This window comes from Leptidea sinapis, chromosome 28 (assembly GCF_905404315.1).
Source record: "Leptidea sinapis chromosome 28, ilLepSina1.1, whole genome shotgun sequence".
NCBI classification, from domain to species: Eukaryota; Metazoa; Arthropoda; class Insecta; order Lepidoptera; family Pieridae; genus Leptidea; species Leptidea sinapis.
Genome location: NC_066292.1, coordinates 1,949,255 through 1,973,950, shown reverse-complemented (window position 1 = coordinate 1,973,950; position 24,696 = coordinate 1,949,255). Strand labels below are relative to the sequence as shown.

General features: G+C 35.9%; 1 protein-coding gene across 2 annotated transcripts in view; it reads left to right on the top strand.

The window, feature by feature from the left end:
• LOC126973077 (probable phospholipid-transporting ATPase IM) overlaps positions 1 to 24,696 on the top strand; it is a 144,373-nt gene that overhangs the window by 5,555 nt on the left and 114,122 nt on the right. Inside the window, exon 2 of one of the 2 annotated variants that reach the window (XM_050820203.1) lies at positions 6,754 to 6,816. The gene's annotated coding sequence lies outside the window, so the exon portion shown is untranslated. Of the gene's footprint in view, positions 1 to 6,753; positions 6,817 to 19,882; positions 20,117 to 24,696 lie in introns of those variants that run through there. The other variant, XM_050820204.1, reaches the window with a different exon arrangement.

The following is a 24,696-nucleotide window of genomic DNA, read 5'->3' as shown; positions in this document are numbered from 1 at the left end:
TTGTTTGGCACATAAATGTGTTTGGTTTTAATTGGAAAAAGAATTATTAATATTCAACTAGCTGACCCAGCAAACATTGTATTGCCGATATTAAAATCGCGATACAAAAGTAACTGTTGATCGTAGATGGGTAAAAATTTGAAGTTGTATGTATTTTTTAATGCTGACTCATAATCAAACAAATTTAAAAAAAAAAATCCAAAAAATTAAAAAAAAATTGGCCTGGACAACCCTTAACATTTAGGGAGATGAAAAATAGATGTTGTCCGATTCTCAGACCTACCCAATATGCACTCAAAATTTTATGAGAATCGGTCAAGCCGTTTCGAAGGAGTTTAACTACAAACACCGCGACATGAGAATTTTATATATTAGACTAGCTGACCCAGCAGACGTTGTATTGCTGATATTAATATCGCGATACAAAAGTAATTGTTGATCGTAGATAGGTAAAAATTTGAAGTTGTGTGTACTTTTTAATGCGGACTCATAATCAAACAAATTTAAAAAACATGTCAAAAAAATAAAAAATAAAAATGGCGTGGACCACCCTTAACATTTAGGGGGATGAAAAATACATGTTTTCCGTTTCTCAGACCTACCCAAAATGCACTCAAAATTTCATGAGAATCGGTCAAGCCGTTTCGAAGGAGTTTAACTACAAACACCGCGACATGAGAATTTTATATATTAGATTTATCATTTATATTATGAATATTACCCATACAAGGCTGAGTTATTATTGGTGTATTCTCTTCAAATGTCTTGAAAGAGAGCATAAAAATCGTCAACCACATTCTCCACAGACATTAGCACATGATGCTGACCTCCATTGTAGTTTAAACATCGGTATAATAATAATAATCATTTATTTCGGACATTATACATCCATAAGTATTAGTTATTAAGTTAGTAACAGTTTTTCTTAAAAATTATGTTAGTAAGGTTAGTTATTTTCACAATAAGTTGCACCTAGCTAGAGGCGCATGCAAACCTATCCAATGCCTCAGCAGTGGGGAGTCCCACCTGCATGCCAACGCGCTTAGGACAGTGTTGGGGCTAGCCTGGAGCCTGTTCATTAACGATACGCATCTTTTTCTAATGATCGCGTAAAAATCATCAACGCGCGCCTCCGCAAACATGCCGGATGCACTACAAAACCTAGACAGCCCCATCACTACCCTAAACGCGTCATTATATTGCACTCGCAGCGCGTTGTATGCCCTCTGCGTATAGCCGATCCAAAGGCTGCACGTGTAAAATGATTGGCAATAAGCCTTAAACAGAGTTATTTTGACTTGTTCACTACAACACGCAAACCTTCGAGCCAGCATATTACAGCGGACAGCCAACGCCCTACGTTCCCTTATAGAAGTCATATTTATTATTAATTTACGTTCTAAATGACGTGTATAAAATTAAGCATAACAATATAATATGTGTGAGACTGAACCGTGCTGGCATATTTAGCAGGTGTTAATACTCCCATGAGCGGGCACCGTTCACCATCATTTATAATTTATTAAGGCCTCATATTCAATGTCTTATTGAACACCTTGAACTTCCTTTTTGCAGGCCAATCGATTATTTATTTTAGTAATAAATATACTATACTTACACTTTTTTTTTATATAAAATAACATGGTTTAATCATGACTGTGAGACTAAGCTGAATGGAATTGGAAGTCAGAAAAATTATTAGGATCAAATAAACAATATCAAGGAAATATGTCCCCTTGATTGAAATAAAAGCAGTACGCTGTGGAAATTCCACAATTGGTATGTTTTCGTACCTAAAGCACGGAGCTACACACGCCTGAGTGAAAATCATATTGACACTCTTTTACACAAATTATCTTTCCCCAAACTAGGCATAGCCTGTACTATGGGTGCAAGACAACGATTTATTTAATACGATATATTTACTAAAACGTACATAATTTCATATTATAAACAATATGCAGACGACCGAGCTTGCTCGGATGTTTAAGCATGTACAATACTTCAAGAAAAAAAAAACAATAGGACATCTAAATTCGAACCGGGGTCTTCTGCTTTCCGGATCACCCAATGTCCCACCTGAGCTATTATAGTCTTGTATATAGTGGCGAAATTTATCTTTGTATTCTAATGTAATTGTAGCTGTCCCATTAAAACACGGTTAAAACTACATTTTTTTAAATTGAAACCTAGCTAGATCGATTTATCGCCCCTGTATACTAAATTTTATGAAAATCGTTGGAGGCGTTTCCGAGATTAAGATTATATATATGTATACAAGAATTGAAATGACTCAGAAACTAACATCCATATTCATCATATAAATGTTTGCACCTTCCGGGATTCGAACCCGGGCCCTCTAGCTCAGGAAGCAGGGCTACTGGGCTGTAGGTGGGTGGGCACTATTGGCACTGAAAATTTCCAAAATATTTTTTATTTTTTTTACAATAAAAACGCAATGCAGTCCTTTTATGAATCATAGCTATCTCATTACCTGTATTAATAGTCCCTAGAACTATAAAACAACAAAAAGCAGAAATGTATTTCTCCACAACAGCTGACAGTATCAAAACTTATTAATTAGGAACTGTACATTGCATTACAATGCTAACTAAATAAGTTTACAATAAACATTGATAATATTTTTCTGCAACTACAAAACTTACTTTTTAAAATTCCAATGCTCTATGGAACCCTTCCGTATTCGGAGTTCGTAAAATAGTTACATACATATATTTGTTTTCACGTGATCCTTAGTTAGCTGACCTACATATTTAAGGCGAAGAGTAAGCAAAAACACGCAAACATGGCGTTTTTAGACAAGTTTTATGGTGAAAGTATAGCATTTCGAGCTATGAAATTAATCCTGTTACACATATCCTTAAGTCTTATTTGTAGGTTGCTAATGCTTGCTGTTGGTTATAGTTAACACTGCCGAGCCTTTATGAACTACCGCTTTTCTTTGAAATTAAACAAGTTTTTTGGCATGGCGTGACGCATTTTTTTTGGTACTTCTCTCAGAAAAGTTATTCTTATAGCTTGTACTTTTTTGTGTAGGTTAATTTATTCAGATTAGCAGTGAATAACGAGGATTGTAAACATGTAAACTGTTTTCCACGCAAGAATTTTGAAAATATTGGCTTTGTTACATAGATGGCGGGCCGGCAGCCTTGTACTAGGGCTTCCAATCCCGCAATTTTTTCCGATCTCGGTATTGCGGGATCCCGCACCATTTTCTAATCCCGCGAGATGCGGGATTACGGGCGCGGGATTTGCGGGACTGAAAAAAAGCGTGCATGCGATGTAAAATAGGATAATCTGCGTGAATTATTATTCTTAATAACTCCAGTTATTAACTGTTTCGTATTTTCGTGATGTTTATTGATACATCCTTTTAGAATAGAATTAAAATTTAAGGGTGTGTACGTGAATTAATCTTTCATTCAAGCCCTTAAAAGGAATACCGCCCACAAGTGTGGAAGCAGAAAGGGCATTTTCTGGCCTGGCAATAGAGTAAAATACGCAGTAGTTTGGAAGACGACAGCTTGGGAATGTTGTTCCTTCGCAAACATTTTCAGTTAATATTAAAAGCTGAAAAACTTAATGATTACGTAATAAATTATCAGTTTAAAATGTGTTTTTTTTGGTTGATTTTGTAATTTTGCGTAGTGTATTTTTTGAAAACGATTTGTTTTGTTTTGTTTTGCTTTTTATTCAGAATTTGTTATTGTTTTTTTTTGTAAAAAAAAACAGTAAAATTTGATTGATCTCATTTTAATAGTAATATGTACGTAAATAACTGTGGAGTTGATAAATTCATTGTTTTAAAATGTGCATATTTTCAATATCCTGCAAATACCGAGATCCCGCGGGATTGAAATTTGGTAGTCCCGCAAATGCCGAGATTGTATACAGGCCGCGGGATTGGAAACCCTACCGTGAGCTCATATCGCTCAAGGTCGCTAGCATTTAGTGTCGCCTTAATTTACGTGCTTTCACTCAGTGTGCAATGTATAAAAATTATTAGTCTAATATTAATAGAGTCCTGTTTTGGATCGTCGATTCTTCAAAGATTACGTAAATTGTGATAAAATTTGTATCATGATTAAGATATATTATGAGCAATTAAACGTGCAGTTAAATTAGGATAGCATCAACTAACCTAGCCCTAACACTAATATCATAAAGATGTAAAGTTTTGTAAGTATGTCTGTCCGTCGAGGACGATCTAAACCGAATTCGAAAATTCTTTCAATACATACTAGAAAGCTACATTATGCCTGAGCACCTACTATGTATCTAAAACACACACATAGATATAGAAAAGAAGTTCGCGACAATACATTTTTACCTGTGGAGGCTCCTTTGCACAGGATTCCGGCTAGATTATGGGTACCACAACGCGCCTATTTCTGCCGTGAAGCAGTAATGTGTAAACATTATTGTATTTCGGTTTGAAGCGCCGTAGCTAGTGAAATTACTGGGCAAATCAGACTTAACCTCTTATGTCTCAAGGTGACGAATTGTAGTGCCGCTCAGAATTTTTCGGGTTTGTCAAGAATCCTGAGCGGCACTGCATTGTTATGAGCAAGACGTATCAATCACCATCAGCTGAACGGCCTGCTCGTATCGTCCCTTATTTTCATAAAAAAAAAACATGTTCACCTATATTATAAAAGCCACAAAAATTAACAACATACAAAAATTGGTAGTGTTTCAATTACAATGACTATAATAGTTGGTGATAGTAATGATGGAATGTAGGCCGACACCATATTGCCGCGGTGACAGATATAATATTGAATTGAAGGAATCGTCGATGGAAATTTTTAAAAAAATTCCCCGCTCCGCGCTTTTAATTTTTTTAATATGCGGTATTACTTCTACTACCGAGGGTAAAGTTGCCATCATTGAACCGAGGCATTTATTGGACCACCGAAGTTTCTAGAAATAAAATTGCCCCGTGTGTCCCCTCGCATACTTGGTTACTATCAGCGCTTGAGCGGCATATTCCAAACCTCAACTACGACTATTTAGATCCATAGTGCCTACCTTGCCAGAGAACCAATGCACGCCCCTGTGCAGGATGTTAGATATTAAATAAAAAGCCAAAGGTAGTGTACAAATAAAAGAAGTTCAGAAGCGGACTTTACATCAGAAGTTGAAGCTGAAATGGTGACACATAAGAATAGAGTCAGTTGTGTTTTGTTTCTTATTTTATTATGAAACAAGTTAAGTTTTGTTTTGTTTTATGTTCGATAGTTCGATTTATTTTGTTATTCGATTTAATTTCATTGTAACTCAATCAAATAAAAAGTCTAGAGCTCAATAATTAAGATTTTTTCATTTTGTTCGTCGTCATGGTAATTAGCGGTAATAATTTTTTCCCAAATTTTCTTTAAATTATTGAATTTCCTACATTGGACCAATAGTGTTATATCCTGCATCATAAGAACATAGTCCATGTTCCAATTATGGAGACAGTAGTGCTCCAATCGAGGTTCAAGTTGGACCACTTGAACCATTATATTCAAAGAAACATTATAATTATTCTTAAAGTAAATAGGTATATTGCTTCTATTTAAATGGTCTTATCCAACGTTTGATGGGGAAAAGTCAATACAAATATAGCATATATCTACTCTAGTATAAAGTTGTAAAGTTCTTCGATCAATAATTAAAAAAAAAAAAATAGTTTTCCGATACTAGCTCAAATTGTCGCATTGGGCTGAAAAGTACCGTGAAAGGGAGCCACAGTTTGGTTGTACGTGGAAGAAAGTTCCTTGAAAACAGAACTGTGAAGGAAGACAGAGAGACCGACGGACAAATGCGTTAAGGTTTTTCACACTGATATACGAAATCTTAATCTATTGATAATATTATAATGTCATTAAAAGATGGTTGAGAACTACTTATTACCTTAATATTGACTTTATTATTTTTGAATCTTACGAACTATAATAATAATATTGTCTCACTTTCACACAAATTATCTTGCCCCAAACTAGGCAGAGCCTGTACTATTGGTGCAAGACGACGATTTATTTAATACAATATACTTAAACATATATAAATAACCATCCATGACTCTGAAACAAACATCCATATTCATCAAATTAATGATTGCACTTACCGGGATTCGAACCTGGGACTTCTAGCTTGGTAGTCGGGGTCAACCATTCTGCTATATGGGTCGTCGTGTATGTGTGTGTTTTGTAAGTACGTACCTACATACTATAAAGGTTTGCCTGACTAACAATTTAGATATATTAACATTTAAGCATTCTGAAATCATATTAGTGATGTATTTAGAAGAAAAGGCCTTCAAGACACAGTCTACATTTCTGGTATAAACAGAATCGTGAAAGCAAACAAACAAATGCCAAGGTAAAAATAAGGTGGCAACTGGCCGATTTGTGTTCGTGTGCAAATAAAGCAAGCAAGGCACGAGCCAAGGAGTTTGACACGGTTTATGGTACAGGGGTAGGTTGTGTAGGTGGGCAGGGCAGCTTTGTTACCTCAGCTGAAATGTCAGGAGTGGCCTCTGACGTCACCTCGCGGGAAAATGCCGCGACATTTGATGGTACGGCCGCACCCCGCTCTTTCGTGTATAACATACCTACTCCCTAATCTTTCTCGACCTGCTTGGCTAATCTTCTACGTATAACAAATGGATTAGTTTCGTATCAACCTTTTGCTCGATCGAATTGTCTATTCTTCGGGGATTATATATTTTATTTGTGATTGTTCCAGGTAATAATGGCAGTATTGAAGAGCAGTATTCAATACAGTTATCAATATTCATCGTGACTTCAGGTATGTTAATATAATGTTGATCGGTTCACTAAGGGTAGATTCCTGCTAATTTATTTAACTTGACTATCTGAGTAAGCCGTAAGCGGAGAATCTATGTCCCCGAGGGCAGCTAATTTTGGACATTACTGTTATCACTAATACATGGGAGGTACAATCTATCAGTCATGTTATCATGTCTGCGTGTTATTTATCATCTGTATTTTGTCTAAGAACAGTTTGGAAAACCCCACGACTGAACATTCATCAAAAGCACTGGTTTCATTGCCCATAATAATATGAGGTCGGCTGTAGTTTTGAAAGGATTTTCCATTAAATATTAAAAAAGTGAATTAAACGTTAAAAAATTTAGGTCCTACTTCGATACCAATACCAAACAATAAAATCAGACTATGAAAAAGTTGATCTCTTGAGAAACGCTTGTTTCGTCCGTCGTTTAGAAATAAAGTATTACGTTATAGGTAAGAAATGAGCGACAACTGCAAAGAACATTGACACGGTGATGTCAACACCAATATCCGCTTGTAAACGAAACGCTTTTGATCGTTAAAAGAGCCGTGTTCCTCGAAAGTGCCGCATCACTCGCTCGACACTAAAACAATGAAGACGTGTATAGGGCATCGGGCGTTGATTGTGATGACCCGTTTACAAGGTCCCGTGCTCCACTTTTAGGGAAGTTAATGTTCAGGCTAGGTTCGTGATTGCGTGGGGTGCGGCCGGGGCAATGCGGTCACCGTTCCGTATAGTCGGGCTAACGTTTGCTAACCTACTACGGATTGACTAAACGGTAATAGGTTAACGTCGTCGGTACATCCTTTCATTATTATTGGATTCTGATTTTTATTATATTACTTTGACGACCCCTTTGCTTGAATACAGTGTGTTTTTTGCAACTATTGGAGAATACCCCGAAGTAATTTAGTGCAACTTTTGTGAGTTTCTATGTATAATACGTTTATTATAAGTTTAGTCCAGAATCCTCCACATATTTTAAAATTATACTTTAGATATTTTTCTATTTCTAGGTGGAACGGATCCATATAACTAACTAATATACATTATGTTATAAATATTCTATATATAAATAGAGCTTCCGTGGCGCACTGGCTAGGGCTATTGCTTCTCATCCGTGAGGTGGCCGGTTCAATCCCACAATGACGTACCAATGTGTTTAAGATTTACGTTTACTTTTATTCGGCGTTCTTACGTGGAACGAAAACATTGTAATGAAACCTACACACTCCTCCGAAAAAATTCGGTTTTGCATCAATTTGACCAACTCGCTCAAACGAGTTTGAATCTTGACCACAGGGCCAGGACTACCTAAGTATGTACTTAAATCTTGAGATAAAATTACTCGCGATTTTTGTCTGTTTTAATTCCACAAATAGTAGAGAAAAATAAAGAAAAAAACACGCAAATTTACATATCATGCCACGGCGCTACTGTGTTCTCTGGCGCATTAATTATTTTGTTGGTGCGTACATATTGATACAATAATAACTAATACATTTTGACTGTCTAATTAACAATTTAGTTTATTTCAATGAGAGAAATTTCAAGCGCAATAAGCCGAGATGAGCCGCACGCCTTTTCGAGCTTGTGAACCCAAAAATGGAGGTTGCTATTACAGCGCATCTTTTGTTGCACCTTAGTGCTAGATGTTTCAAAGAGCTACCCGCTTTTTTTCGAGATTACCCGCAGTGCCGTTCACAAAAGTTTCTGTCACCTCCAACTGAAGTGTGATAATTGATATATATTCTTCATCATCATCATCAGCCGGAAGACGTCCACTGCTGGACAAAGGCCTCCCCGAAAGATTTTCACGACGATCGGTCCTGCGCTGCCCTCATCCAATGTATTCCGGCGATCTTGACCAGATCGTCGGTCCATATTATGAAGGGGCTTACCAACACTGCGTCTTCCGGTACGTGGTCGCCATTCGAGGACTTTACTGCCCCAACGGCCATCTGTCCGTCGAACTATGTGCCCTGCCCACTGCCACTTCAGTTTCGCAATCATTTGGACAATATACAATATATTATATACAATCAATGTATTCTTACTATGGTGTTATTCTATTGTGTTGCACGAGAGTATGGTTGGCGATGATCACTTACCATCAGGCATGCTCGTTTTTCCGACTTGGAAAAAAACATTTTGATTTGAAAGAGGGGCAATGCGATTCTTGCGACTTCTTCTCATTAAAGCTCAACCCTTTCCGAAGTGGCGGTAAATATAAAAAGAAAACAAATCTTTTGACATTTCTAAGTGTCATTTGCTTGACCTACATGAATAACGGGATTTTGATTTAATTTGAAACAATCAAATAGTGTTCGTCCGATAGATAGATTGAAGAATGCAATTAAATATGGACTTTGTCCCCCAGCACAAATCAGAGTAACGGCCACTACGCTAGCCTACAAAATAGTGAAAGTGATTATGAGTATTAATATTATTCACGGTATGTTCGTGCTAAGTGTCCCACCGCCTGATTGCCAAAATATGCGCGTGTGTGCCCTTGTATTGATGGCGTTAAATAAAATGCACGTGAACTACAATGAAGTAACGATCACAGTTTTGTTTATGTTTCAATAAACTCTGCCTGAGAATAATGTTAACATCAAAAGCTGCTCAGTTTATGATATTATCGTTAAAGTATCGTGCAAATTTAACCATCCCATTGGTATTAATTTCCATCATATTGGTATTGAATAAGCTGTTTTCTAGGGCTATCACGAATCGTGCCGTACGCAGGTTCGACGACTTCCAGCCTCCCGAACAAGCTGGATTCCGAAAAGGCTTTAGCACCATATACCACATACGTATGCTGCGGCAGTTTATACAGATGACGGAGGAGTATAACCAGCCATTCGAGACCTGGGCGGTGCTTCAGTCTCTCCAGAGCTGCCACATTGATTATCGATATATCGAAGCGTTGAAGTGCTTGCATGGAAACGCCACCATGTCAGTCCGTCTCCAGATCTCGAAGCCTTTTCGACTGCAGCGGGGATTCAGACAAGGCGATGTCATATTGCCGAAGCTGTTCACCGCTGCGTTAGAAGATGTGTTTAAGCTTCTCGACTGAAACGGACTGGACGACAATGTCAACGGCGAATAAATCACTCACCTTCGATTCGTAGAGGATATCGTAATCATGACTGAGACCATGGAAGACTTAAGCCATATGCTCGATGGCCTCAATACATCTTCCCAAGGAAAAATGAATATGGACAAGACGAAGATCATGTCAATGTCGCACCTACTCCCGTAACAATTGGGAACTGTACTCGCGAAATTGTTGACGAGTACGTCTACCTTGGACAAACAATCCAGTAAGGCAGGTCCAATTTCGCGAAAGAGCTCACTCGTCGAATCCAACTCGGATTGGCAGCGTTTTGGAAGCTCCGTAAAGTCTTCTCGTCTCAAATACCATAGTGTCTGAAGACGACGGTTTTCAACCAGTGTGTGTTGCCAGTAATGACTTACGGTGCGCAGACGTGGTCGCTATATATGAGCCTGATGAGAGAGCTCATGAGCAATGGAGAGGGCTAAGCTCGGAGTTTCCCTGCGAGATTGAATCAGAAATGAGGAGATCCGTAGGAAAACCAATGTAACCGACATAGCTCAAATGATTGCGAAAGTGAAGTGGTATGGGGCAGGGCACACAGGTAGACGGACAGATGGCGGGTGGGGTAGTAAAGTCCTCGAATGGCGACCACGTACCTACCGGAAGACGCAGTGTTGGTAGGCCCCCAACAAGATGCACCGACGATCTGGTCAGGATCGCCCAATGTTCTCCACATTGGATGAGCGCAGGACCAATCGCCGTGAAGATATTTGAGGGAGGCTTTTGTCCAGCAGTGGACGTCTTCCAATTGATGATGATTGGTATTGAAACCTTTCTTCAATGCAAATAGCCTTTATTTCTGATACCAGTATAATAAGGTACTATTACAATTTAATATACTAAAGCTATGATCTCAATATGCTTTCTTAATGTTCCATTATTCTAATCTTCTACACCGTGTTCCATAATTTTGTGCATTTGCTTTGCCATCATCCTCACATCTCATTTTTTGACACCCTTTTCTTCTTTGTCCATGACGGAGTATCCCATATCGATGATTTTTGACCATTTATTAGTCTTGTTTCTTTTCATTTGGTCTACACGGCACCATTTAAGTATTTTATGGTATATTAGATTATTATATTCTGGCTGCTATATGCTGGCATAAGTTATAAAGTATAACGTAGAGCTGCTTGAATTGTGTGGAGATTCAGCGAGATGTAGGTCTTAATGATATACTTAGCTCGCAAATCCTGCGAATTCTTGTGCATAAAATGTGTTATTCACCGATTGCATGAATTTATGAATGTTAATGAGTAAATCAATACAATATTTATGAACTTAAATATTAATTTTATAATTAAACAATAAATTAAACCCGCCACATCTGTCTGTACGTATTAAATTCATAAACTACCTTCTGGTAGTTTATTCTAATGCGGTAGTATGTAAACAATAGTCGAGTGATTTTGTCAATTTGACAAATTTGTAACTTGTCTATTCAAGATAAGCTGCCACATGTTTTATAAAGGCGAATGGCAGGTTTCAGTGGAAGTCTCGTACACCAAAAAAAAAGTCGTGTTGAAACATGAAATATTTACATTTAATAGATCATTGTATAAGAATTTGTGGCATTAATTTTCTTTTTTTTATAAAGTTGGGAGTCATAAGTTAAGTTTGTTTTTTTAAAAAGTTTTGGGGTTATGTTACGACCCCGTTTGCTTGATTGTTTAGAGATCAATACCTACACAAATAATTGAAACAATCATTCTAATATACACACGTACATACATATGTATATGTGTAAATAAACGGTCAGATAAAAAAGCAACAAACATAATTGAACCAAAATATATATATACGCGTGGAATTGAGAACCTCCTCCTTTTTTGAAGTCTTAAATACTACCTACTGCTCGACTAGCCACAGCGGTTTTCTTCGTGTAAAACCACAATTTTCTCATGTTCTAGGATACTTTAGAACTCCCACCAGGCATAGTCTACTACTACTACTACATAATATACTACTTGCATATTTTGAATAACAAAAACAACTTTTTCATTAAATGGTGTTTATTGAGACAGATCTTATCTACATGTAGTATAGAAACGGCGCTCTTTCAATCAACTACAGCTGAATTTCTTGCGCCCATTCTTCTCAGGTCTGAGGCAGTCTCTTTTGAATGGGTGGTAGATTTTGACGTTCAATAAGTGATTATAAATCCTATTTTGAATAAAAATATTTGAATTTGAATTGAATTTGAATAGGCACATACGTGAATTTGCCAGAAACTGTCATAACCATAATTTTAACACCAGGAACAGACATAAACTGATGATGCCTACTACTCGGCTAAGTCGAGTAAGTAAGTCTTTTGTGGGGCGATGTATATGCTTTTACAAGATCCCAGAAAATGTTCAAAACAAAAGTATTACGTTATTCAAAAGAATTGTTAAAAAACGTTTGTGTGGTAAAAGTTGTAAATGTTTTTACAAAGTAACATTGCACAACTTTATTTGTAAAACATATTTTTGATGGAAAAAAAAAGCCCGCTGAGTTTATTGCGCCCATTCTTCTCAGGCCTGAGGCATTCATTTTGGAATGGGTGGTAGATTTTTTGACTTTCAATAAGTGATTTCACATCCTATTTTGAATAAAAATATTTGAATTTGAATTTACACTCTTAAAATAACGTCATCCAAGAAGTTAGCTGGTCGCGTCACTCCCTCATGGCGAGCATAGCCCAGGTACCAGATGATACTCATCACATGGGAACAACATCCCACAGTTCTCAACAATGCAGTTGCAATAATAACTTATTATTGCTTCTCTGGCACGATTACTTCGTTCAGTTACAATAAAAACTAAGTATGTTTTTCCTGAAGAGTTGCGAGACTTTATTTTTGCCCGAAGCAGCATTGGATGTATTCCCTGCAATCCTGGTATTTGGTCACGGCTCACTTCTAATGTGTAAATACCGTGAAACCTGAAATGTTCACCGACATTTGAACGCGCCTGCTTTATTTGATAGGTGCCACAAGCAAAAAGAATCAAGTCGGTCATAGTTTGAAGCAAATAATTGGAACTCTTCTGAGTGTATAAATATGTTGCGTCTGCGATTGTAATGGCTGGTTTTTGCTCTGACGGAAGATCAGGGTCGCCAAGAGTACCATCTGCAACAATTGAATTTTTTGCTGCCACTTGCTCTCGGCCACACTCACGATCGGCATTTTTGCTGCAATAGTTCAGATTCGACTCCACAATCACAGCACAAAATAAGACGTATTAACACAACACGTATTTTCGCAAAATCAAAACAACGTAATAAGCGTCCTTTCGCAAACTACAGTTTTTTGAACGAAGGAGTACAAACTCAACTCAACGTCGTTGGGAAAAGATGTAGTAATAAATAAGCAAATGTTTCAAAAAACACACAATACACGACATAAAACAGCTAGTAAATAGAGTTTCACGTTTTTGCAAATGTGAAATTCAAATACCCTGATTTTCACTTTGACATGACAGTTGTTCATTTTTTGGCTTGCAAGATTTAAAACAATCGATGGGCATCCCCGATAAAGGTTGTAAAATAATTTAAATAATGGCGTTCCGTTTCTGTTTGTAAATTGAGTTTTATTTAATTATTTTCTTCCCCCTACTTTAAAAAAATATTTGAAAAACTGAAAAAAGAGCCAGTTGCGAAATACTAAAGTTGGGAAAATATAACCCCAAAACATTCTTTTAATAGGGCGGTACACCAGATGCCGTTTTCTTTTAATGTCAAATATTATTTAATCACTTATGGCATAAAGTGTCACTTATATATGTCAAAGTTAGGTTTTTTGGATTTCCATAAAAGTTGAGGTCAAATATGGGTGAATTCATTAGCAGCCTTTTATATCATAATTCATACTTATACAATTGCTTAGTGATGTAACATAATACTCAAGGTTTCGAAAGTAAAACTAATCATAAATTATAAATAAAATACAATAGTGTTTGCAAGTGTATCTGCTAAAGGCAGCCAAGCCTGTTTGCACATAGCAATACATATTCAAAACAATTAAGCTTAATCTATCTATATACCTAGCCTTGCCATAAATACTTAAAAAAAATATATATTGCATGCAAATAACATTTATTACTTTTACAGTGTGTTAGTTTAATAGATACATATAAAACAATTTAAAATATAAAAGATTACTTGAAGTGGTCTACATTGGCTGCAATACCGACAGTCCTTTAAACGTTGAGGCCAGTTATCTATCTAAAACTCAATGAACAATCATTTAAAAATGACAGATTCCAAATTCAAATGTAATATTTTGTTTACTTTTAATTGTAACAGTATTTATGGCCAGACTAAATAAATAAAGTGATAGAGGCTCTCATTTAGACACCTGGCCCTTACCTAAAAACATATTGCGATGTCTCGTTTAATATAATATAGTTATTAAAGTTTTAAGAAACTAAGACAGTCATGTGTTTACGCGAACGAAGCCACGGGTTATCAGCAAATCTATATACATATATAAAAATGAATTGCTGTTCGTTAGTCTCGCTAAAACTCGAGAACGGCTGGACGTCCAGAGAAGGTTTAAAAGGTGAATAAATAGGAAAATGCTGCGAAATTAAATAAAAACAAAAAATTTGTTTTTTCTTTGATGTGTCCATACATAATTTCTATGAGACAATATGTTGACGCACGGTTTGACAGTACTGCTGTAAAACAATTTCATTACAACAACATGGTGCATATTTTACGTAATAATTCTTGATGTTATGATATATTACTGACAAATTCATAAAAACATTATTTTATTTATTATATACAGAACAACGTCTGTCGGGTCAACTAGTTTTTAATAAAAATATACACCTCTCTACACATTTTACAGGTTTTGTCAATATTACCTTGTGCTTGCTTACATTTGATTTTATAATGATGCTTGCCTTTCACAAATTTTCAACAGTCCTATCGAACTATCGCATACGATCGGCTGCGATACCGATTATTGATATAACAACGCCATGATTCATGAATATGTCTTTAGAGCTAAACAACGCTACTCTGCTTATATTAAATGTTGTGTAAAGTATTAACCGAAGTTATAATTATTAAGAAACATGTTTAGATGGTATAACATGATGGTTAATAGTTGTGGATTGTATTGCAATGTATTGTCTTCGCACAGTACAGTTTTAAACAGTGTTTGTTTTAAAATATGTTTTATAGGAAGATTGGCTATATATTTGTTGGTGATTGTGGATAAACTTGCGTATTTGGCTTTTCTTGCCGTGTGAAGACCGTTACACTGCTTTGTATTCGTGAAATCACAATATAATTCTTAATCACCAACAGTGATATTAGATTTATTTTGGATAAAACTGACTGGATTGTATCGCCATGTGGCAGTTGCCCTGTACTGAACAGAACGTGAAAACATAGTGTTTGTTTTATAAGGAACAGAGGAATTAGTTATCCTTGTATATCGAGGACTGACTAGCTGTGGAATGTGTGAGCCACTATACCTTTGGAAACAATAAAAGTGACAACTTAAAACATAATATTATGTTTTGATCATCTGCAGAAGGCAATGCTGAAATTGAACCTGTAATAACTGGCTAATTCTAGGTAATATGCTTTAATCTTTTATCGCCCGTAGTTGGAATGCGACCCTTTGCTTACAATAAGTAGTGTTTTATGGAAATTTTTATTGGTTTTACACAATGGCTTTACATCATTTTACTAGTATCGACGATAGGAAAGTAGAAGTGAATGTTTTTTCATTTTGAAGTTATCATCATTGCATATATTGCATTTATTTTTATATAATATTATTAATGTTCAATTATTTTAAATACAGACTAACATCAAAATTTTATTTATTACATTAAATTCTTATAAGTAAAATATTATAATTTTTCCAGTGGGAGGCTCCATTGCACAGGATGCCGGCTAGATTTTGAGTACCACAACGGCGCCTATTTCTGCCGTGAAACAGTAATGCGTAAGCATTATTGTATTTCGGTCTGAATGGCGCCGTAGCTAGTGAAATTTCTGGGCAAATGAGACGTAACATTATATGTCTCAAGGTGACGAGCGCAATTGTAATGCCGCTCAGAATTTTTGTGTTTTTCAAGAATCCTGAGCGGCACTGCATTGTAATGGGCAGTGCGCATCAATTACCATCATCAGCTGAACGTCCTGCGCGTCTCGTCCCTTATTTTCATAAAAAAAAATACGTTATGTGCTTTTATACGGGTGACGAAATCTCAGTTCATAGTTTCGTGGTGCGAGAACGGAAACTGTTCACCGCATGGAGAACGTATAGCAGTGAGTGCTCTTGTGTTTGTGACAGTCGACAGTACTTCAAGTGCAATAAGTGCACGCACTTAGATTGCACTCGGCGGGTGCGTAATGTAGCGTAAGTTACGTATGCACGCGTAACTTCAATCCTCATTGGCGGCTAACGCTATTTGCGGATTTAATAATGTAACTATTTATAGCTTTTAAAATTGCTATATCGGCTGGGATATCTAATATATAAAATTCTCGTAAACTTTGAATTCCTCCGAAACGGCTTGACCGATTCTCGTGCAATTTTGAGTGCATATTGGGTAGGTCTGAGAATCGGACAACATCTATTTTTCATCTCCCTAAATGTTAAGGGTTGGTCAACACGATTTTTTTTTAAATTTGTTTAATTATGAGTCAGCATTACAAAAAAACATACAACTTCAAATTTTCACCCATCTACGATCAACAGTTACTTTTGTATCGAGATTTTAATATCGGCAATACAACGTTTGCTGGGTCAGCTTGTATTATTATAATATATATAATGAATGTTGACCCATATAGCCGAATGGTTAGTGACCCTGACTACTAAGCTAGAGGTCCCGGGTTCGAATCCCGGTAGGTGCATTCATTTATATGATGAATATGGATGTTTGTTTCCGATTCATGGATGTTTATATTTATTTATGTATGTTTGAGTAAGTATATTGTATTAAATATATCGTCGTCTTGTACCTATAGCATAGTATACTAGCTGACCCAGCAAACGTTGTATTGCCGATATTAAAATCGCGATACAAAAGTATCTGTTGATCGCAGATGGGTGAAAATTTGAAGTTGTATGTAGTTTTTGACTCATAATCAAACAAATTAAAAACAAATGTCGAAAAAATTAAAAAAAAATGGCGTGGACCTCCCTTAACATTTAGGGGGATGAAAAATAAATGTTGTCTGATTCTCAGACCTACCCGATATGCACTCAAAATTTCATGAGAATCGGTCAAGCCGTTTCGGAGGAGTTCAATGTTTAACACCATGACACGAGAATTTTATATATTAGATAGTATAGTAGGTACCTATAGTACAGGCTATGCCTGGTTTGGGGCAAGATAATTTGTGTAAAAGTGTGTCAATATTATTATTATTATTTATTAATAACTTATGATTTTTTTTTACTGTTAATGAAATGGACAACTTTTATTTAGGATATAAGTATATTATGTAGTTTCATAATTCAACTATAATAAAATCGAAAGTAAGCTAAGAAAATCCAGTTTTGTGTCGTAATACTGTTATTTATAAAGCAGGTCATGATTGCCAATTAAAAAGTTCGTACGAACGTAATTTTGGCGATCTAAAAAGCTTGCTTGAAAGTAACTTATTTTCTGTTAATTTTATATCTTCTATAACCAAATAAAAGGTATTTGTTCTCTATCTGAGGTTTATAGATTTCTGATTTTAAACAATTTGTTATTTTTAAAGTGATATCCCTTACTTCTAGGATTAATTATACAAATTAAATTTGGAAAACAAAATTTACGAACGATGCGGGATGATCACTAATACTAAAAATACAAATGATATCACTCTAAAATAACAAATTGTTTAGATTTGAAAGAGCGACACCTTAAGTCAATTTCCTATTAAGCAATTTAACGACCTGTAAAGCAGAGTGGTTAGCGAACCTACCTACTAAGCTAGAGGTCCCGGATTCGAATCCCGGTAGGTGCAAGCATTTATATGATGAATATGAATGTTTGTTTCCGAGTCATGGATGTTTATATTGTGTATATATGTATGTTTATTTGTATGTATATATGTATATATATATATTTTAGTATGTTTAAGTAAGTACATATTATATTGTATTAAATATATCGTTGTCTTGCAACCCATAACACAGGCTATATATATGCCCAATTTTGGGAAAGATAATTTGTGTAAAAAGTGTGCCAATATTATCTATATATATAAAAATGAATGGCTGTTCGTTAGTCTCGCTAAAACTCGAGAACGTCTGGACCGATTTAGCTAATTTTGGTCTTGAATTATTTGTGGAAGTCCAGGGAAGGTTTAAAAGGTTTGACTAAACATGAAAATTAAAAACAACAATTTTGATTTTCCGTCGACGTCGTTCAGAAATCAAATAAAAATAATAGTTTAAAATGAATAACTAATTAGAATCTTTCTAACTTTCTAAGGAGGTAAAAAATAAACTTCCTTAAAACATGGGTAACACTTAATAAAAGGATTCCTTTTGTTTCTTTCAGGTTTATTTTATACAAAAGTTTAGGTATTTTATTTATTGATTGAGGCAGTACGAATGCTGCCGGGTCAGCTAGGATTATTATAATTATTGGGGTTGAGCAGGTTATCAAGTGTAAAGTAGATCCTATAGATGAGCCACAACCTGAGAGTTGAACAAGATATACCAAAATTTACGATACATGTGTACTCGAACGGTTGGCTCAGTAAGTAAGATAGAATCCGAGAGGTCGCGGGTTCGAGTCCCGCATAGTTCATAAATTTTGGTTACAACTTTAATTTGAATAGATTTCCGATTATAGTGTATTCTAATTCATTTTCGTTTAATGCAATAGAGAATATAACGTCGCAATTACAGTTCTACTATTTTATATCGTCGTAGCACATAAAGCTTATCTTTTTAAACAGATATAATATGTATGTTAAGATAAAGACTAGCCCCACTCTTGATAAATGATATCAAGCTCTGGCGAAGCATTAAAAGTATGATTTTTTAAACTTTTTTTGTGCTTTATCTTATTGGGAAACTTTAGTTTGATTTTATTTATACATCCTGACCTACAGGAGAAATTTTTCGAGTGGGCGTGGATGGCCGAATCCGAAACTATGAGAAATAGCGAAAAGTACCCGGGTCCGATTTTGATAAAAATTATAACTAACTTAAATCAATATTCCTAGCTAGGAATTAAACCTGATAATTGTGAAATAAAACAGCCTGTATAATTACACCTCTCGATAGTGTCAATAGGATGACAGCTTGAGTGAAATCACAGTAGACATATAATAATAATAATATTGACACACTTTTTACACAAATTATCTTGCCCCAAGTTAAGCATATATGGCTTGTGTTATGGGTTACAAGACAATGATATATTTAATACAATATACTTACTTAAACATACATAAATTTATATAAACATACATAAATAAATTTAAACATCCATGACTCGGAAACAAACATCCATATTCATCATATAAATGCTTGCACCTACTAGGATTCGAACCCGGGACCTCTTGCTTAGTAGGTAGGATGGCTAACCACTCGGCCATACAGGTCGTCTAATGTAACATATTATGTATAAAATGTTGGACTTTAATAAACTGCTTCTCTTTTTAAAGTCTTCACACCTGAACTTTGTGTGAAATGATGGTCAATAGTTTAACTAAAACACATGATATTTAAAACAGTTACCCTAAATCACATCAGACCGATGACCGAGTCGATTTTAAAAATAGCACAACTTCAACAAATCATTAATAATAAGATATGCTTCCTGCAAATGAACCGTGCGACGCGCGTCTACATCGCGAAAGAATCAATCACGGAGCTTTGTCAAACTAGGTACATTGAAATTGGCGTGTTATTTTAAGAATTCGCGATGTGATGGAAAATATAAAACGGGCGTCCACTCCCACTCGGCACTCGCCTTGACGGTGGCAGTTACCAGTTACGTTGTACGGTTGTACGGCGGTCGACGACGTAGCACGACTTACGACTATCACCAAAACAGTGTACAACGCTAGCTGTGAGCCACCGCGCGTCTCTCACACAGCTCTATCGTTCACTGCGACACGACAAAACTCATTAATGTCATAGTTAAACAGTGTTTTACAGTGCATATATACGAATAGTGTAATATACTTTGGATTATTTATTGTTAAATGTGAGTAGTTTTAGTGTTATTTTATTTATTATTTATTTTCTAAATAGTTGTTAATTTCGCGAATAATAATATTATTACGATTGATTGTCTTAACTAAGCATTTTTGTATTATTAACTAGCTGATACCGCGCGACGTCGCTCGCGTACATATTTTTACATCTTGGGTTACATTATTGAACTATTAGTAGGGATCAATAATTTTTTGTATATATGTAATGTATCTACCCTATATCAGCCGGGGATAATGTAGCTTCCCAGTGAAAGAATTATTCAAATCCATTCAGTAGTTGCGGAGCCTATTCAATACAAACAAACAAACAATCAAATCTTTCTTCTTTATAATAATAGTATAGATGAAGATATCGCCATACTTTATCAATTTACATAAAAATAATTTGATAGATAGTCAACAACTGTAAATAATCCACCAACTATAGGTACCTAAAATTAAGTTTATTTTTTACATCCTGAGAAAGTTTGAAAGATATAAAAAATCTAATTAGTTATTCATTTTTAAACTATTATTTTTATTTGAGTTCTGAACGACGGGGGCCACATCAAAGGAAAATAAAAATCGTTGTTTTTATTTCATTCCGAGCATTTTCATATTTATTCACCTTTTATAATATATTCACCTATAAACCTTCCCTGGACTTCTACAATTAATTTAAGACCAAAATAAGCCAAATCGGTCCAGCCACTTTCGAGTTTTAGCGAGACTAACGAACAGCGATTCATTTTTATATATATAGATAGTCATTGAGTGTGTTTCATAATGTTTTTTGAGCATTTATAATAATTACTTTTACCTTTAACGTAACAAGGTTTTCCTTTCAAAAGTTGATTAATGTATACAATGTTATGCCTTTATTTTAAATATTTGGTAGATTTTATTCCTGTTAATCTGTTTTCGATTTGTAATTTAATGATAAAAAGTTTTTACGTCTTGGTATGTTTGCATAATATACAATAATTACTTTTTTTTTACTCACAAACTAACTGGTTTAACCGCAGGGTCTACGAACTAGAAATTTGGTACTGAGATTTGCTCAGTTTTCCAAAATTTCAGCGGCGCGGAATCAGGAAATCATATTTATGTTAATTATTATATTATGTTACATATAGACATTGGAAATGTTCATAAATTTTTAACAATATGAATGGCAGCGTTTATTCAAAATTTTACCCCGTAGAGTGTGAATTAAATCATCAACAAAATATATCGATTGCTGGCGTTTCGTTAGACGGTTTTGTATCATTGGATATCCTCATGAACGAAATCTGCAATAGCGATGTCGCGGCCCGTAATCTTCTTGTGAATATATAAATACTGGCTGACCCAACAGACGCTGTTCTGTGCTTAGAAAATAAAATATAGTCTATAAACCCATTGGACCTTGACATTGGATTTAAAAATGAAACAAAAACGTACATATTTCTGAATAATTTTATAATATGTAGTAATAAGAATTAATGTCGTATTAGTGTAAACCGCTTTATAGTTGCCAATTTTTCAAAGTGTTAAAATGGATATATTATGTTATCCTTAAGAGATAGACATTTGATGCCATCGCGGAGTTTTCTGTGGACCAATATAAGATATACAATTCCACCATAAATTATTTTGTTATATGGTGTTTTCGTTGAAAGCTCTCAGCCGGATTCTATATTTGATTATATTATTTTTTCCGACACCTCCAACAAATATAGTTAATGAACTTAACAAATTGAAACCTTCCTCCAGAACTACGTTATCCATTTGTTCAAACGGGTGAAAGTCGGTGCAGTAGTTTATCGCGAACAGACAGACAGACGCGGCGGAGAACTTAGTTTTATAATAATACTAGCGGACCCAGCAAACGTTGTATTGCCGATATTAAAATCGCGATACAAAGGTAACTGTTGATCGCAGATGGGTGAAAATTTGAAGTTGTATGTATTTTATTTTAATGCTGACTCATAATCAAACAAATTTAAAAAAAATGTCAAACAAATTAAAAAAAAAATTGTGTGGACCACCCTTAACATTTAGGGGGATGAAAAATAGATGTTGTCCGATTCTCAGACCTACCCAATATGCACTCAAAATTTCATGAGAATCGGTCAAGCCGTTTCGGAGGAGTTCAAAGTTTAACACCATGACACGAGAATTTTATATATTAGATGTAGTGATAAAAATAATTCTAACTAGTACATTGTATTGTCGTAAGATTTTGATTGACTTTTAGGTACTTAGTCTTATATTTTTTATTTCCTTCTACTTAGGAGCACTATAAAAGATAATATGTTTTAAAGATTATTATTAATAGTTTACATATTAACTATATTATTCATTTTTGTGCATTTTATTTGCCATCCGGCTAATAGAGTCAAAGAAATAAACCCCCTTAAAGTTAATTATTGATTTATAAGTGTACATTCTCTTCATTTGTTCCGGTTTTGTTTTAAATTATCTGTAAAATTAATTGTACCTAGTGTATGATTGTAATTTGAATAAAAACTTACTATTTTTACACAAATAAAATTTGAAAACAAAATTTTAAAAGTTCCGTGCGAGCGCTCTTCCAACTGAGCTTACCGTCCGAGTTAGTTACAAGAGTACCTAGCTCGCGAGAGGTCGTGGGTTCGAGTCCCGCATCGTTCATAAAATTTTATTTGTGTATTAATCCTAGAAGTTATCACTTTAAAAACATAACAAATTGTTTAGATTTAGAAGAGCGACATATATAGTCAATTTCCTAATATGCAAATATTGGGGTTGAGCAGGTTATCAACTGTAAAGTAGATCCTGTAGATGAAGCCACAACCTGAGAGTTGAACAAATTTTTTTTTTTTTTTGAGAGGAGGAAATACATTTACGTATTTACGCCCCGGAACGGGGCGTAATATGTCGGACTCGAGTGTCCGCGTAAGCGGACGCCCCATACCGACTAAAACCTCCTCTGTGCTGTTAGCAGCCCTGGCTTTCACAGCGAAGTAGGACGTGGGTCGTGGAGGCACGTATCCATCAAAACGGTTGTTTTAAATAATGAAATTAATTTTTGTAACTTCTTGCTATAAGTCAAAATAGTTAATACCGACAATACATTGCCGAGGACCACAGCTCACAGGGTGGTAGACAAAGACAAGGTAATGTGGGCAATTAACAGCTTTCTTCCATTTAAATCAGGAGGCCTGGACGGGATCTTCCCAGGACTGCTACAATGGAGCGGTATGGGGCCGCTAGTAGCGCATTTAACTGCAATCTATAGGGCATGCCTGGCCTACAAATACATACCGCTCCAGTGGAGGGAGGTAAAAGTGGTATTTATCCCTAAGCCCGGCAAAAGTGATTACACAAATCCCAAATCGTACAGGCCAATCAGTCTCACATCATTTTTGTTGAAGACTCTAGAGAGACTCTGCGATAGGGATATTAGGGAAAATGCCCTCATACAAAAACCGCTACATGACAACCAACACGCCTATACTCAGGGCAGATCAACCGAATCCGCACTCTATTGCGTAACATCTCTCGCAATGAAAGGATTATCACGTAAACAATCAACCTTAGGTGCTTTTATTGATATCGAAGGCGCCTTCGACAAAACCCCTTTCACTAGCATATAGGCCGAGCGCTAGCCGCTCATGATGTAGATCCTACAATTGCCGGGTGGATAGACAGCATGTTGAGGCATAGGGCGATACGATTTACTGTGAACACCAGTACTAGATGTGTGGTGGCAACGGGCTGCCCACAAGGAGGGGTACTCTCGCCGCTACTCTGGAACCTTGTGGTAGATGAGCTCATCACAAGGCTAAACAAAAAGAAACTGTACACAGTGGGCTATGCTGACGACCTCGCCATTCTAATAACAGGACCAGTCGAGAACGTCTTATGTAGCCTCATGAGATCTGCTTTTAAGATTTTGGAAGAATGGTGCGCGCAACACAAACTCACAGCTAATCCGTCAAAGACGGAACTAATACTATTCACCAACAAACGCAGACTTGGTAATCTAACATTACCAAAGCTGTTCAACACCGAACTAAGCCTTACTAAAGAAGTTAAATACCTGGAGGTTATACTGGATAGTAAGTTGCTTTGGAACAAACACCTTGAAAACAAGCTGGAAAAAGCATGCATCATCTTTTGGCAGTGCAGAAGACTCATAGGCAGAACCTGGGGTCTTGCTCCAAAGATAAGCAGATGGCTCTATACAGCAGTCATCAGACCAATTATCTCCTACGGAGCAATAGCGTGGTGGCCCAGGACAGAGCTTGTGACAGTGCAAACCAAGCTGCAGCGTTTCCAGCGGCTGGCCTGCACAGCCATAACAGGATGCATGCGCACCACGCCTTCCTCGGCCCTTGAAACTATTCTAGGGCTAACACCACTCGACATACACTTTCAACAAGAAGCGACAATGGCGACTCTACGTCTAAAGCTGTTGGGTGTATGGAAGAATGAAGACGGCCTAACAGATAAGCTCTGGAATAGGGTAACAAAGGATTATCCACTCTGTGAGGCACCATGTGATAAGATAACTAAAACAAATACCTTCCATAAAAACTATCACATACAGCTATATGAGAAAGAT